Source organism: Lathamus discolor, chromosome 11 (genome assembly GCF_037157495.1).
Source record: "Lathamus discolor isolate bLatDis1 chromosome 11, bLatDis1.hap1, whole genome shotgun sequence".
Taxonomy (NCBI): Eukaryota; Metazoa; Chordata; class Aves; order Psittaciformes; family Psittacidae; genus Lathamus; species Lathamus discolor.
This window is the reverse complement of record NC_088894.1, coordinates 15,137,639-15,152,742: the sequence shown is the minus strand read 5'-3', so window position 1 is coordinate 15,152,742 and position 15,104 is coordinate 15,137,639. Positions and strand designations below refer to the sequence as shown.

The following is a 15,104-nucleotide window of genomic DNA, read 5'->3' as shown; positions in this document are numbered from 1 at the left end:
TGGCTTGGGGGATGGCAGAAAAGGGGCATAGTGTCTTCCAGTGCTGTTCTTATTCTTTGGGTCATTTTTCAACTTTCAGAATACAGAGATCTTGTGGAATTCTCCGATTTACTTTCCTAAGGCACAAATTCATTCATTGCTCAAGGAGTTGCCTATCAAAGCACCAGAGAGGATGCAGAACCCTCTCAGAGGAAATGAGGAAGAAAGCTCGTAATCTTAACTGTCCAGCACCTCTGTTCCCTGCACAACAGTAGGTGAGGAATGCAGTGCTCTTCTCTTGTTGCCAGCTTGTGTTTTGCTCTATCTGATATTTAGAATTTCTTCATTATGATGGTTCATGGAGACTTGTTGGAAGCTATTCCTCTCTCCAAGCATGAAAATCCAGTCTTGATGGTTGTGTTTAGAATCAGATTGAATCAGTAGCTGTTGGCAAGAATGCACTGAAAGGATGAAGGGAGCTTTACTCTTTCCCCACCTCCCTGCCACTCTTTCCCATTAGTACCAGCTGGTACAGCCCATTTGTCTGGGATTTTCTGCATGTTACTCAATACTTCAAGACCTGTTGCTGTCTTTAGGAGATGAGGAGGCTGAACAACTCTCAAGGAGTGTTTAGTGTCTCGAATTCAGTCTAACTAGGAAAAACAAAGATCCTCTTTACCTTGAACAACTGACTATTCCAACTTCACGTCCTAACAGCACGTGCAGATGGTGTGCAAATGGCCAGTCGAACATGGAGGCCCCTTTCTAGAGAAACACGTAAAAGTCAGCCATGATTTGTGTGCTTCTGGGGTATCTCATGTATGCTTTTCCTTTGTGGGGGCCCAAGATGAAGCTGTCTCACTGTGCACATTCAGACACAGTTACTGAGGACAAAAACTCCGTAGACTCTTTCAAAACCCATGTCCCTATTGGTAAAGTCTTTAGAGTTCAGTCAGTGGAAGGTGCCCCGTGGTAACAAACCATGTTCATTCCTCTTGCCTCCTCATGCCTGTGTTTATTTCTGTTTTCTCCTTTCTTTCTTGCAGATGGCAGATGAATCTTGTCAGTGCTTTTTTGGCTTTGCAGCCTTTCCTCAATCATCTTTGCTTTTGCATCTCCAGCAATGTGCAAATCTGATGGTTTGCTATTTCTGCAAAGCATTTTTTTTTTTTCATGCTGTCTCATTGTCTCATTCTTGTGCTTTTTTGCTGGGTGAAAGAAAGAGACAAATTTCTAGTAGGCAAAAAATAAACCATCCTCAGCTCATGAAAGAAATGAACCCTCTTTAATCACTGCTGTAAGATGCAACAGTTTGATGTGAGTTCCCTGTCAAGGTTGGAAGAGTGACCAACAGGGTCCTGAGCAGCATCTTTTGATGTGTCTGTTGGATCAATTGGAATTGTATTGCGCATGAGAGCAATACTGCACGAGCCCCTGAAGTGGAGCGAACACAGATGACATTTTTATTCATTCTCAGCCAGATTGCTTGGTATTGTGTCCTTTCTGTGAAAAATGACAATCTGGCAACAGGCCACTGCCTGCAGAACAACTTGGCATGGGCCTCCTGTTTGTCTTAGCCTGAGCTGAGCATCACCAGAGATGCCAGACTGCTAACCACAAGCCAAGAGTGTTCAAGCACTGTCCTTCCTAATCAGCATTTCTCTGCTATTTTTGGTGGAAAATACTTTAGGGATGAAGGGATAGTTCCTGACTCTTCAGATCTTTGGTGGCATCAGTGACGGTAGTTTGCTCTCCCCTTGGAAAGGGCATTAGCTGTCCTGGCTGAAAAAGACTGCAAGCTTGGCATGGTGTAGCCAACCCTAAACAAATTCTTTTCCAGAGTTCCTGGTTCTGTGCTTCCCATCTCCTTTTTCTTTTCTTGTATCTGAAGTGGAATTTTTAAAAGCCTTCAAGTGATTAGGAAACTAAATCTGATTGACTTCCAGTTCCATCTGACCCACCACAGGTACTGCAGTAGGTACTGACATAGTCAAACCCCACAGATTTCCTTGGATTTTTCAGAGGGCAACTCCAGTTTGTCTGTGACTGGGGGCTTTCACGAGGTGACTGGATGTGCTGGGGACAAGGTGACACTGAGCTGTGGGTTGTGTTGTATCTGGGCTCTTGGCATCAAAGCCAGGTGCAATACTGGGCCTTTCCACCAGTGTCCAATAATCCATATCGTAAATCATCTTTCCAAGGTCCCTATTGGCTCTTTCTGTTTTCTAAGAAAGTAGTTTAAGTGGTAAAAGTGAAGGAAGATTGTCTTCTTCAAAGCACAGGTTTAACTATTAATTTGGTAGGATGAGCAGGTATTTTACTGAAGTTAAATGTTTTTTGTTCCATTCAAGTAGGAGTGTAGTAAGATACACAACAGCAACCACTGTGCACTAGGAGACATGGGACCAAAGAATTGGATATGACTTCCTGTTCTGCCTGCTGGAACCAGGCTCTGCCTCTGCCTACTACTCTGACTGGGTATTTCCCTAACTAAATAGCTGTGTTTTTCTGAAGTAAGGACAGTATCTTTGCCTTCAGCTCTAATGCATTGTGATGTGTATAGTAGGACCTGTCATAATTCATGAAGTCAGTTCTGTTTCAATGTTAATAAGTCCTTAATCAAGACATTTGTTTCACCCAGGATGTCATATTTAGCAATGGATTGTGAAATGCTTGAAAACTGGAATCGTAGGAGCATTATTTAATGCTAAGTGTTATCCGCATCATAGCAGAAGCTGGAACATGCCAGGAAAACATCCTTCACATTCTGCATCTAATACATCTGAGCTTTCAGGATCAATCGTGAGTTGGCTGGGTATATGAGCTATTTCTCTCTGATTTTGTATGGTTTAATATTATATGCTATATTCAGTAACTCATTCTCACATTGCTTATCTGTTACCTATTTTCTATGGCTGGATCTTTTTTCTTTATGAAATAATACTGTGCAATGTTGGACCCATCACTTTAAACCAAGATTGGCACTCTAAAGTCCAACAGAAAATAATTGAAATTTAAAACTGGTAGTCCTTGTTCCAGTCGGTTTGTGATGTGTAAAGAAGAAGGAGAGGTTTGGGCCAAACAGCTGCTGGTGGGATTAAGTGGAAAGGTATCCAGAGAGACCAGGTTTATGATTATCATCTCCTATTCTTGATGTTGTCTTCAAGAACAGAGCTAAGGGCTAAATTTTCCTCTTTAATACCTAGTTCCCCTGAGTCTTTTACACTTGCAGAAAAGAAAAGGAATCCATAGTGAGCTCAGGGGAAACATTGTTCCGGTGTGGTTTTCTTCTTTATTTAAATTATGTTTAATGTTGTGCCATTTTTTTTCTTATAAGCTCATTTCTGTCTGCAATTAGGTACATTACATACAGTCAGTGGTGACAAAAAACCCATACCTGTATGTGTGACACGTGTTGCTGTACAAAAATGTCATGTACAAAATTTCTGAGGAGTGAAACACTGAAAAGTCATTATTTGCCTTAGGGAATTGTTTGCATTGATATTGTAAATCTATCAGATTGTTGCATCCTCCCTGTGAACCAGGCCTCTTGTGGTGGGTGCTGTGAAGACACAGGAGGAGTCCTCATCATATATGCAAGAAAAACGTTTTGGTTGGGGGTATTTCCAGTTCCTGTCCTGAAATACTCAGTAAAGAACTATAGAGAAAGAGAATTTTAAAATATTTATTCAGGTTTTATTTTGTGTTTCCACAGGCTCTCTCAAAATGAATCCTTCCGAGTTCCAACCAGTTGATCAAAAATAGTCAGTGTTTTAAGGGTCCATGTTTTGGGTGCTCCTGAAAGCTATTTTTCACTATAAAATGTTTTATTTGAATTTAGTCCAAGTCATAATGAGTGCTGGAGCAATTAAAGCATCAGACACTATAAGGAGTCTGGGGAGCACAGGAGACAGATAGGATCAGGGCTGAAGCTACTGAAGTACCTTTTATGAGAAATAAAGATTTCACAAACCTCCGTCTCAAACAGAATAGTTGACATATGCTAAACTCCAAATGCTAAACTCCTCCTGCCCTCTCCCACTGAACAAATAAAGATCCATGAAATATTCACGCTTTATCTCTGCAGGAAGAAAGAAAACACTTTATTTCTATTTTAAAATCTTTGGTAGATGCTGAGATGTTTATGCTGATGGGACCAGAAATGCCGTCAAAAGGTGAGTGGGGAAGGTGTGGTGGGAATTCTGAGCATGACTTTGTCAACTATCGCATTTGTTCAATCTTTATATTTCCAGTCCCAGCCAAGCTGCCTGTTCGTGGGCATATGTCAGTGGAGATATTGTACACTAGGAAATTTTTAAAGCAATTAAGTGTTTCTGTGCAGGGCTGGATCGTACCCTCATATTCTGCAATCAATTAAATTCCTTTTATTTAATTCTTGTAACCATTACCCTTAAAAAAAAAGGAAGGAGAGAAAGAGTCTTTTAAATATTTTTCATTAGCACTTACTATTAAGAAGGGAAGTGCCCTAAGTGTATTTTAATTTAATTTAGATATAACAGCAACATTTTTCCCATACTAATTAAATGCCAGTTTGTTATTAAGAAAATATTTATTGAAGTTGAACTTGCTGATAGATACATATCTATTACATCACTGTTGAACCTCATTAAATAGTGTTTTAATTGCAATTTGTTTTTAATTACCATTCATTAAGCATATTATTAAATCTAAATTGCATGCTTATGAAAGATGGGTTTGCCAATACGAGCGGCTGAGGCCCTTAACTACTGCTTTACTTCCAGGTTCTCATAACTTGAGGTGTGTAGGGTGAAAGTTTGATCTATTTACATTACTGCTAACAGTGTGCCCTCCCTCACTGCCTGTGTCTCCCATTTTTATTAAATAGAATTAATAGCATCTGAAACAGTCAACAGATATAAGAAGAAAATAAAGTAGGAAAAAATGGTGCCAAAGCAGCTCTTTGGGCAAGGAAGCAGGGAGCCAGCAGGGAGGAAACTGAATCAGAAGGGCACAGACAGGGAAAACAGAAGTTAGACAGGGCATGGAAACTAATTATCTGAATTAAAAGTAGAGGATGGGGACTGGATGCCTGAAGGATGCAGGAGGATGCAGTAATGATTTGCAGAGCTTTTTCTCTTTGGCTTCTGGTGGCAAGTGTGCGCAGAGTTGGTCATAGTTATGTCAGCCCAGAGGCTTTTCGACAAAAGGAGTCGCGGGTCTCAGTTTTCCTTTCTAAGGATATCAGTTCTTTCAACAAAAAGACCTCACTGAGTTTTGGTTTTAAAAGCTAGATGTTTCTTTTAGATCCTAAGAGTCTTTTGGAGCCTTTCCTCTGGGAATGATGCTCTCTGAGAGGAGGAAAGGCTGGGGGGAAAGGTGTGAGAGTGCTCTTCTGATGGAGACCAGCTCAACCAGTTGGCAAACTGGAGAGCCCTTCCTGAGGCAGATGGAGGTTAACAGACAAAAGGCATGATCCCTTATGGGGTGCATCCCTCTAGGATGACAGTGTCTGACCCTGTCAGAGCACATGGGGAGGAATTACTGGGGTTCGGCCTGCTGGGCAATGCCATAAGGGTGAAAAGAGAGTTGAATGATGGAAATAGCTGAAGTAATCTGACCTGTTGCAGACTTCCCCATGGGCTTTATAAAGAAAGGCAGTAAGGCTCTGTGCATTGACACTCTTTGGCTGTGGTTCTCCTTTCATTGAGGGTAATTTTGTGCCAGGTTATCTCCATTGACTCTAATGGATTATCTCCAATTCACAGTGCAGTTTAAATCATATGCAGGACTTCTTTTCTCCTCATCTCAATTTATGGATCTCTTTCAGAACTTTCTGTACCAGATGTTGCAATTGTAAACAAATCATCCTGGCAGACCAAAGTATCTTTTCCTATGTCTGTGTCACAGTGCCTCTGGATCTTCTGCTCATAAAACATTAGTTATACAACGGGTTTTTTTTGGCAGATGAGTATCTTCCATGAAAAAAGCCATTTCCATCCCAATACAACAGTGCTTTTATATGGACTGTTTCAGCCCGCATTGCGCAACCCTTTGGCACAATGATGCATTATGCTATCTTGCTTCATGATATGCTGAATCATGGGATGACACTTTGCCAGCTTCTTTGTATAACAACAATAACTTGCTCGTGTTTCAAAGATAGAGAAGGCTGCACAAATCACTACAGTGCAGGGAGGCTGAACATTTGGCCGAGGGAAGTTCTCAGCAGGCTTTAAACTCCTCCACATGGGTGGGGAAGTTACCTTTCAGCTCCTGCTCTCTTTAGATGGCTGTAGGGAATCACATATGGCTTCCACTTGTCTGTACAAAGCTGGAGAAGGCCCAGATTCCTGCCCCCCTCTGAACTGATAGCAATCAGCCACTCTGCACTGTGGTCCCTTAACTGAAAGAGCATAAATCAGTTCACCTATCCACGGAACACCATCTGCGTTCAAAGCCTTGGTCATGCACAGACGTGGAACCGTGGAGAAGACGTTAGAAATACCCCCACAGACACATCAGGTGGGATTTCCTAGCATTGTCCCCAGCATGTGGATATGAGAAGGCAGCTAAATTAAACCCTCTCCTACTGCAGTGGCCACAACGCTATTCACTTGTCCACATGTTCTTCAATGCCTCCTGAGTACATTGGGTGCTGTGTTACAGTATAGCTGTTCATGTTCGATATCTCAGGGTCTGGTGATGATTTCTAACTTGTATTTTAAACATTGTTTTACTGTTTGTCAGTCATGCACAGGCTCCTTGTAGAACCAAGTGATGGTTTCCCTTGGCCATTCTGGAGTTCTGATTTGTATTTAGGAGTTTCTAACTGCAACGATTTATCTGATCACAGAGAATTCAGAAGCAACTGAGTGTATTCACAGCTGTTCTGGGGAAAGGGACAAGATTTTGGTCTAAAAGGAACACATTACACTGCTTGAAAATGGGGTTTTAAAGGAAAGACACTTGCATTTTTTGAATACATTTGTATCTGAATACTGGGTTGTATTCTCAGCACATTTCAGTTTGTAGCACAGCATAGGACTACACCTTATACACTTTATAGAATCATAGGATCATAGAATAGTTAGGGTTGGAAATGACCTCCAGATCATCCAGTTCCAACCCCCCTGCCATGGGCAGGGACACCTCACACTAAACCATCCCACCCAAGGCTTCATCCAACCTGGCCTTGAACACTGCCAGGGATGGAGCACTCACAACCTCCCTGGGCAACCCATTCCAGTGCCTCACCACCCTAACACCTTAAACTTCCCCTGTTTAAGTTTTAACCGGTTGCCCCTTGTCCTGTCACTACAGTCCCTGATGAAGAGTCCCTGCCCAGCATCCCTATAGGGCCCCTTCAGGTACTGGAAGGCTGCTATTAGGTCTCCACACAGCCTTCTCTTCTCCAGGCTGAACAGCCCCAGCTTTCTCAGTCTATCTTCATACGGGAGGTGCTCCAGTCCCCTAATCATCCTCGTGGCCTCCTCTGGACTTGTTCCAACAGTTCCATGTCCTTTTTATGTTGAGGACACCAGAACTGCACACAATGATCCAGGTGAGGTCTCACAAGAGCAGAGTAGAGGGGCAGGATCACCTCCTTCGACCTGCTGGTCACGCTCCTTTTGATGCAGCCCAGGATACGGTTGCTTTCTGGGCTGTGAGCGCACACTGCAGCCGGCTCATGTTCATTTTCTCATCGACCAACACCCCCAAGTCCTTCTCCGCAGGGCCGCTCTGAATCTCTTCTCTGCCCAACCTGTAGCTGTGCCTGGGATTGCTCCAACCCAGGTACAGGACCTTGTACTTGTCATGGTTGAACTTCATGAGGTTGGCATCAGCCCACCTCACAAGCGTGTCGAGGTCCCTCTGGATGGCATCTCTTCCCTCCAGCGTATCAACCGGACCACACAGCTTGGTGTCAAACTTGCTGAGGGCGCACTCAATCCCACTGTCCATGTCAGTGACGAAGATGTTAAACAAGACCGGTCCCAACACCGATCCCTGAGGGACACCACTCGTTACCGGTCTCCAGCCGGATATTGAGCCATTGACCACAACTCTTTGTGTGCGGCCACCCAGCCAGTTCTTTATCCACTGACTGGTCCATCCATCAAATTGATATCTCTCCAATTTAGAGACAAGGATGTGGTGTGGGACAGTGTCAAACGCTTTGCACAAGTCCAGGTAGATGACATCAACTGCTTTACCCTTGTCCATCAGTTCTGTAGCCCCATTTTTGAAAAGCCAGTGGTTTGCCTCTGAAGACACACATTCTGAATCCCGCTGGAAAGCTCTAAATTATGGAGGTGGTGTCTTGATAGACCTCAAGGGTGAGTTTGCACCTCTGATTTTCAAGTGTAATTGTTACAGCAATTTAATTTACAAAAGTATCCACTATTAACTGGGGCTTCTATAACAGAAGCAGCTTTAATGCCCTTTCTGCCCCTGTGCCTGTTGCATGCTGCTATTCCATAAGAATCTGACCATGTGCAGTTAGGCTTTGATGTGATATACAGTAAATACCAGCTTTTAAAAAGCATCATGTACATATTTCTCTGACATACATATGTATAGGAAAGGTCAAGGGAGTTACTCGTAGTGTTTTTACGCAGGGTCATGCACATTTGAAGCATTCTTCATATGGATGCTACATTTGCTAGAATATTTCTATTTCGTTGGTACTTGTAGTTCAGTGTTTCAGTTATTCCTATGTTTTCTGAGTGATTTTTCCATATATTTTCAGGTTTATTAGCTTTAGTCTTCATTTCTTGTGTGTCACTTCCTTGTCTCCCCACCTTCTCTCATGCCCAAATCATTTTGCAGGGCTGCCCTGCTACAGAAGTGGGTCAGACAAGTTACAAGACCTGTAGATTGCTCGGATGGGGATCCACCTAGCAACACCACTGCACTAATGCTGGATTGGGAAATTTGCCCTACAGGAGTTTGTCTTGATTAAAGGCTTCAGCCTGTCTTTGCAACACAAACACAGGAGCCCCCATGCTGCTCTCTGAAATTTACAGCGTATTTTCTTTTTACCCAAGCATATTGAAGCAGAACAGAAGAAAGGATCAAAGGTACCGTAATGTTTCTATAAACAAGTACTACTTAGTTTGGTTTTTTTTTTTATCTTGGGTTTATTTTTTTCCAAACAAATCTTCCAGGCACATTAGGCTCAGATTTCATTTTATTGCCAAATCACCAGCTGGCAACAAAATCACATATGTCTGTGTAAATAAAGTAGATGAGAAGCTGAACAGGAGATTGGGAGATGATTCAAGCAGTCATATTGGCTTCTACACCTTAAAATTGGACTGCTTTAGCTGTCTATTCAGCAATGTCCTGTACAGGCCCCTTTTCAGCATGAAATACAGAATTACCCCAAGCTGAGATTTTAGCCTGTGGTTTTCCTCCCTTCGAGTGGATTTACAGGAAACAGATAATTCTTTGGGACCGTAACCCAAAAATTCATTTTTTTTTTCCTGCTCATCAGGCGGTGACTCATCCACTCCCTGTTACTCAAATATAGGTGTAACTCTTGTGATGACTGATATTATTATGAAGTATTTTCACTTTGAGGGCCAGATGATCCTTCCTTTGAAGATAATGCAATTTTGGAATTGGCCTGAGGGCTCTATTACTGCCTTCTTGGTATGTTTGGATTCACTTGTCAATGAAACCTCAAAACTGATTAATTTACCTTTAAGGTCAATGTAGCTATAAAGGTCTCTGCCATTTTAGGTAGTCAGTGGAATGGTCATCTCTGTTTGAAACCTTCCATTGAGTTTCTTCATGCCACCCAGTAATTCCCATGGAAAATAAAAGCCTGATCGTTACTATTAGGCAAACATATAAAAAAGTTAGTAGCTGTCGCCTTGCTTCTAAAAGTAGATGAACTAGAGCATGTTTTCAGACCTGGGTGATAATGGGATGCGTTTTTTCCGATGTAGTTGTGAAAAATAGGTTCCTTTTAGCTACAATGGTGCTCTTTTTGTGTTCCCGATGAAAGAATATTGGAGTTTTGGATAACTACTAAAGAATTAGGATATTTGCTCATATTGGTCTATCCAAATCTCTCTCATCCAGAGATGTTCCTTGGCAGAGCTGGGTAATAGGATTCCCTTTGTGAGGGCAGAAATGCTATACCAACTATCAGGGATCTATTTATAGGGCAATTTTGCCCTCAGTCAATAAGCTCTAGAAGACCTTAATTAATGAGTGGGGAAATAGCTCCATTGTCTGGGAGGTGGAGGACAGAAATGAAAGCGGTTAAACAGTAAATAGGTTTTGTTTCATGCTAAAGCTTTTTAATCCTTGCCTTTTCTCTGACATGCTCCTTTTAGGAGGTTTCGATCCCAGCTGACTTCTTGAAGCTCTTGTCCCTGAACCAAGTTCTGCTTTTTCTGTCAAGGGCTCCAATTTTGCTCTTTCCCTTTATGCAACCTAATTCCTATTCCCTAATGCAACCTGGGATGTAATGAGGGGGAGAGGAGCTTCAGTTTGGGAAATACCAGTGCATGCTCACTAGCTGACTTTGTTCCCAAATTGGACAGAATAGAGAATACTTCCTGCCCCACTCAAATCATCTGCATAGAAAGATAAAATGGGAGTTAACAAGGGTCAGGTTTATGACAGGGAAAGAAGACTGCTAATGACCATTATCTATGCCACAGGTTTAACTTCATTACTTTTGCATTAAGTTCTTAATGCCCAAAGCAATAAGCAAACTGAGTCCTGTTGAACTGTAGTAACCTAATCTTCTCTCCAAACGAAATAGAGGGGAAGGCAGAGTCATTTGACATGGCCTTTATTTCATCTTCTCTTTCCCCATCCCCCTGCACTCACATGTTGTAAGTTTGCCATTCCTTCTCACAGTCTGTTTCTTTTTTCTCTCTCCTTCCTTCCTGAGTTTTTGTAGCTCTCCAAAGTGGTAGTTGGTGCCAGATTTATTCTGCTGAGAGAGTTAGCCTTCTGTAATAGTGGCTTCAGGGTTTGTCACATGGAGAAGTCTACACTGATAATCTTTTAAAGTATAGAATTACACAAATTATGTTCAAAATCAAAAGCTTTTAATTCCAGAGGTAAGACAAACTTGGGCTGGCCATTCCGTTGTGGTTCCCAGTAATTCACATCTAGGAGAGTGCATTTGATGGGTGTTTTGAAGTGTCATCACACTTTTCCAAGGAGAGTTGAAGGTCTTGCATGCTTACATCAGAATATGACTTGTGGGCATATACCAGCCTTGACTGCAACCATTAGTTCATCTTCTGTTCTTTCTCCAGTTATGACCCCTGCTGGCATTTATGGCTCTGAACTTGCCCCGCCAGATGTGTGAACAGTTTAAGTTTAGTGAGCAATGAACAAACAGCAACAGAGAATTAATTGTAACTTGTGATTTAGAATGAGATCAACATTTCTGTTGTTTCAGCTCTTTTTCTTCTCACCCTCAACTTTGTCAACTAAAAAATAATGAATTACCCTCTTCTGGGGTGACTTGTAAACTTTTTCTCTGAAGCTGGGAAAGGAAATGACATTGGGTAAGAAGAGGGAGCACAAATGGATTTCCCAATACATGCAAGTTCCAGACCAACAGCCTAGCTTTTGGCAAAGGATGAAATCAATGGTGCATCTTTTTTGGGTTCCCCAACAGTATGAGAGGGAAAGAAGCAGTGCTGGCAGGTAACTGGTGAATCTATCCCATATGTAAGAAATACATTACTACTTCTAGAAGGATACCAAAGTGATAGGTGCCTGAGAAACATGATAAATTAGGTAGATAGAAGAAAATAATATAAACTATGGAGAGCTAAGCAATGAACGTGAAAACCTATGAAAAATCCCTATCAGCAATGCAATGTAATATATTACCATAATCCAATATTATATGGTAACCTCCATATGAGAACCTTGCACTCTGAGTAATAAGTGCCGAAGGCTGAACATTTATCTTCTGACCTGTTCCCTGTTCAGAGTGATCAGGGTTACCAGATATTTGGGACTCTGAGAAAATTGTCCCTTTGTAATAATGTTTCCCTGCCATGCAGCACAAAGGGGTTTCATTTCCTTGCCCCTTTCTGCTTTGGAAAGGACGTATCAATGCTCTGTTTTTCTGTAGCCAGGAAACTGCTTATAGTAAGGTCTGAGTACTACAGCAAGGCTTGATGTGTCAGTCTCATGGCCATCATGTTTCAAAAAGCAGTATCTCCTCTCTACAGACCTGTCTGCCTCCTGACTGCTTGGCTTGACTCTATGAGTGCTTTGTTGGTTTGTACTCATGACATTCTCCTTCAAATTGCTCATCACTTCACCCAAATGAGCTGCTGCTTATGCTTCTAAAATGAGGGATTTGAGTGAACTACAGGTCATGTCAGTTCAAACTGCTGGGAATGACACAAGTAGGAAGGAGGGAATGGTGGATCCCACCCCAAGTATTTGTCAGTGCAAGCAAATTAGATGGTTTCTACCTGTGTCTTTGGTACTGACTTGCTGAGCTTTGTCTCCCTTCTGTGGGAGGGAAAGGAGTGCACTGTATCCCTGCACTGGGCTGTTTAATATTGCTGACTATCAAACTCAACTGTCTCACATGTTGATAAGTTTCTGGCCTTTCCCACTTCTCACTTGCGTCATGCTTTTTCCCATTGGTCACGTCTTTTGAGTAACATCATCTCTTGATGTTTTTCAGATTGCCTGGGATTCACAAGAACCCAATTTTATTAAGATACCACTACTGAGTTCTGCAAGAAACAAACAGCCAAAAAGCCTTCCATTCTGGTAAAATAAGCTACCCCTTCCATAAAAAAGGTGGGAAGAGATGCAAACTTTTAAATCCTGATTGTTCTCTCCTTTCAGATCCAAGAAACAATTTCATGCTGCCAAACTGGGTATTTAGCTACTAAATGCTTATTTTTTGAACAAACAAGCTTCCAAAGCTCTGAAGTTCAGGGGGAAGAGGGCTTAGGGAGAAGCAACATTCTCTTCTAGGAGCACAGAGCAGATCAAGGGCGCGTGTGCAGTGAACTCTGCCTGATTCAACACAGCCTGCAAGATTAAATTTTGTTCACCCTAAGCATTTAATGACTGCAGATGTTCAGGAGATGTTCTGTGAAGCATCACCTACTGCAGCCCTTTGGACAGATGCTGTTTACTTTGACACTCCATCTGTCACTTCAAAATAATCACTGAAGCTTTAACTAACATAACCCTGCAGGGCTGGTATCAAGGCATGGCATGTCAGAGGTTAAAAATAGGGTCAAGGGCATTGCATGCCATGCATGCTAGAACATCAAGGAGCAGCAATTGCCACTTGTTCTATGTGATTTTCAGCAGAGAGCACTGTATGTATCACACATGCTTTTGCTTTTGTTTTTTTGCTATTGGAAGATCTTCCAATACCAATGATGTGGGCCCCACAGCTTGTCAGAGCCTTAGATTCAGGGTATATTTTGGAGATGAGCATGGTTATAGCAGCAAATAATGGGTGTGACTTCAGCCAAATGAAAAACTTGGCTGTTCTATACCAACAGAGATGTTGTATTGGGATGGATATGAGACACCACTGGGATCTACCAAAAGTCAGCATAGTTATTCATTGTCCTCAGAAAAGAATACTTCCTCTGGAAGGCATTTAATTTTCATGTTTCCATTCCTGAGGTGTTTGTCCATGTCTCAGGAGGAGGAATTGTGGAGACAATGAACCAGGCTAGTAACTGTGCCTTATCATGTATGTAAAGTCCTCTTAAGCCCAGACTATTCTTGCTGTTAGTATGTCTGGAAAATCCATCTGTTCTGAAGCTGTAAATAGCCTCAGTAGAGGTGCTAATGGAAGTGGTAGGATGTCTTTGCTCTCGTCATCGATGGTGGCAGTCAGCTCTTTCCCTGCACTGCAGTTCCCAGCCCTGTTAGTGCCACGTATTATGAAGCCAAAGGGTACAACAGACCTATGCATTTTGATCCATTCTGTAGCATTCAATTCTGTATAAATCCGATTTCAAACACTTATTAGAAATCTGATCATAAGCTATTTTTTAGCTCTATTTATAATCTCATAAGAGAAGTGAAATGGATTTGGTAGGCTGTGGTTTCCATAAACTCATGGTGATTGCTTATACGTTTGTCCATTTCCATGTTTTGAGGTTTACATGATTCCTTTGGTTAGTTTCTTTTTGTTGTTACCTGAATAATATGTCTGTTCATTGTATTAGGACATCGGCATAACATCAAGTTAATTTTCTAGAATCTTACTTCCTCCAAGATATGCTGAAAGCATTTGCTTCCCATTTTGGGATCTCTTAGATGGGAATTACTTAGATCTATCATCTTGAAGACATCTTCATCTGGTAGTAGTCTTTTACATTTCAATGTTAGCTCTAAGCACAAATTGCGTTTTAAGATTCCTAATAAACTTCAGATTTACTCTATTTTGTGCATTATTCTTCTGGGAATGTAATTTTCCTTGCTTTTATTAGGTTTCTGCAACCTGTTAGTGTAGACAAGTTATTTCACTAGCACCATCTCTTCTCTTGACTATTGGGTTGTGGCATCTGGGCCTTTTTGTTAGACCTTCATAGACATTTCCAGGACATGCTTGGTCAGTGAGACTTTTTCCCTCAACTGAGTTGCCCTTAATGTTTTCATAAAGCTGAAAGCTTTTCAGAGCACCAAGTATATATTATTACTAGTCTACATAGTTTGCTCTTGTTGCCTGTAACAAGGGTGACTGACTCATAATTAATTGTAGTTATGTTAACTGCTGTTTGTTGGATGACTCGTTCTTCTGTCAAGAGTAAGTCGGTAGAGGTTTTCCCCACCATGGTGAATTCTCCACCAACTTGACAGATTAGAGCTTGGATATTTAGCAGTTCTAAGAGGGGTTAGCATCAGCCTCTCAGATGAGAGACCTTCAAGGTTAGATTATCTTTTCATCCTACACCTGATAAGCAAGCAGTTTATGTGTTAGTCATCATGCTTTCTAGCATGATGGTAGGGGATGTCAGAATTATGAGTGACTTGTTATAGGTAATGCCATCTTTTCCACTCCTCATTTTCTTCTAAGACCTGGGCCCTATCTAAGTAGATTATAACCATTGATTTAAACATTCAGTCAAGCAGATCATTCTACAAAGCTCAGTAATAGAATCTAG

At 41.7% G+C, this 15,104-nt stretch overlaps 1 long non-coding RNA gene across 2 annotated transcripts in view; it reads left to right on the top strand.

The window, feature by feature from the left end:
* Positions 1 to 15,104, top strand: part of LOC136020349 (uncharacterized) — a 92,167-nt gene that overhangs the window by 28,139 nt on the left and 48,924 nt on the right. Inside the window, exon 2 of one of the 2 annotated variants that reach the window (XR_010615295.1) lies at positions 12,647 to 12,735. This is a non-coding gene — a long non-coding RNA (uncharacterized LOC136020349). Of the gene's footprint in view, positions 1 to 12,646; positions 12,766 to 15,104 lie in introns of both variants that reach the window. The other variant, XR_010615294.1, reaches the window with a different exon arrangement.